Source organism: Protobothrops mucrosquamatus, unplaced genomic scaffold, assembly GCF_001527695.2.
Source record: "Protobothrops mucrosquamatus isolate PMUCROS unplaced genomic scaffold, P.Mucros_1.0 scaffold3389, whole genome shotgun sequence".
Lineage (NCBI taxonomy): Eukaryota > Metazoa > Chordata > Lepidosauria > Squamata > Viperidae > Protobothrops > Protobothrops mucrosquamatus.
Genome location: NW_015389371.1, coordinates 1 through 1,657, shown reverse-complemented (window position 1 = coordinate 1,657; position 1,657 = coordinate 1).

Here is a 1,657-nt window from a genome sequence, read left to right as displayed (position 1 = left end):
CCGTCTTAGGGTACATAAGTCCGGCAAAGGGAGTCCATGGAACAGAAGGGAGGATGTTATTTAGCAGTCCTCAGGTCTTCTAAACCAGGGCCGAAAGGGAACAGTCCTCGAAAGACAGTCCTCAAGTCCTCTAGGCCGGGTCCTCTAGGCCGGGGCGGGCCGAGTCCAAGTCCAGGCCCCAAATCCTCACCCGGCCGAGACCGCTGGGAAGGCCGCTGAGGCCGCCAAGGCCGCTGGGAAGGCTCCAAAGCCACCGAAGAGGCCGCCGAAGAAGCCACCAAAGCCGCCGAAACCGGAACGGCCGAAAAGGCCGCCGAGAGGGCCGCTTGAGAGGCCGCCAAGGCCGCTACAAAGGCCGCCAAGGCCGCTGGAAAGGCCATCGGAGCCACCGTAGAGGGAGGGCCGGGAGGGCCGCCTAAAGGGCCACCAGGAGGGCCACCAAGGCCGCCACAAAAAGCCGCCAGGACCACCAAGGCCAAGAGGGCAGAAAGGGCCGCCAAAAGGGCTGCTGAAGAGGCCATCGAGGCCGCCGATAACGCCGGAAAGGCCGCTGGAGAGGCCGCCGAGGTCGCCGAGGAGGCCTCTGGAGCCGCTGGAGGGGCCACCGAGGCCACCGAGGCTGCTGGAAAAGCCATCAGAAGGCCACATTATAAACTGCCCAGAGAGTGCAGTAAAGCAGGGGTCCCCAACCCCCAGTCTGTGGACCTATACCGGGCCGCGGCATGCCAGCAACTGGTCTGCACAAAGAAGTGAAGCTCCATTTGCAAGATACAGGCAGCACACAAAACCACACACTCTCCGGTCAGTGGAAAAACCTTTCTGCACAGAACCGGTCCCTGGTGCTCAAAAGGTTATGGACCTCTGCTGTAAAGCACTATGGGGGTGGTATATATAAGTCTAAGTGCTATTGATATTGCTATTTAGCTCAGCCCCAAACTTTGCAAAAGCATAACTAAAAATGAATAAATGAGAACATCATTAAATCACAATGTTTTTCAAAAAAGCTCCATTAAAACTGTTAAATTAAACAGGGTCACATCTCAGTGAGAAAAAAGATACAAAGGTTAGGATGCCTCTGTGAGATCACCTTGTCTCTCTTGTTCACGAACTCTTTTGCTCACTCGCTCATTTGATCACTATCAGCTTCTGATCAGAGGTTAATACCTGGGCAATTTATTTAAATTCTTGGTCCTTCAGGTTTGTTTCTTGCTGTAAATAATAAATAAGTAAATAAGTTTTTACTGCAGCAAAACCTAACAATTTTTTTATTTCTGAAATGTGTTTCAATCTCTCTTCTGATCATTTATGAATTTGCTAGTAATTTAAGCAGTTTCAGTAAACGATTCATTGATTGAAAAGGAATTATACAAAACCAGTCACAAACATTTAATTGTGAGCCACTGTAATCTCTCCTAATCCAATTAATTTTGGTGAAAGTGAAAAATCCTTTCTAATAGTTCCATAGTGGCAAGGGGATCAGAACAATGTCAGCAGTATAGCAGAATTGTGATGCAAGGCTCATTATTTTCCCAAGTCATATACATATATAAAATAGGCAGAGCTTGTAATGCAAGGTGCATCATTTGCAAGACCTACAAACCCCATTGGTCTTTTCTATTTCTTTCAGTAGTTAAAGCACTCATCAAATCAAATCTTT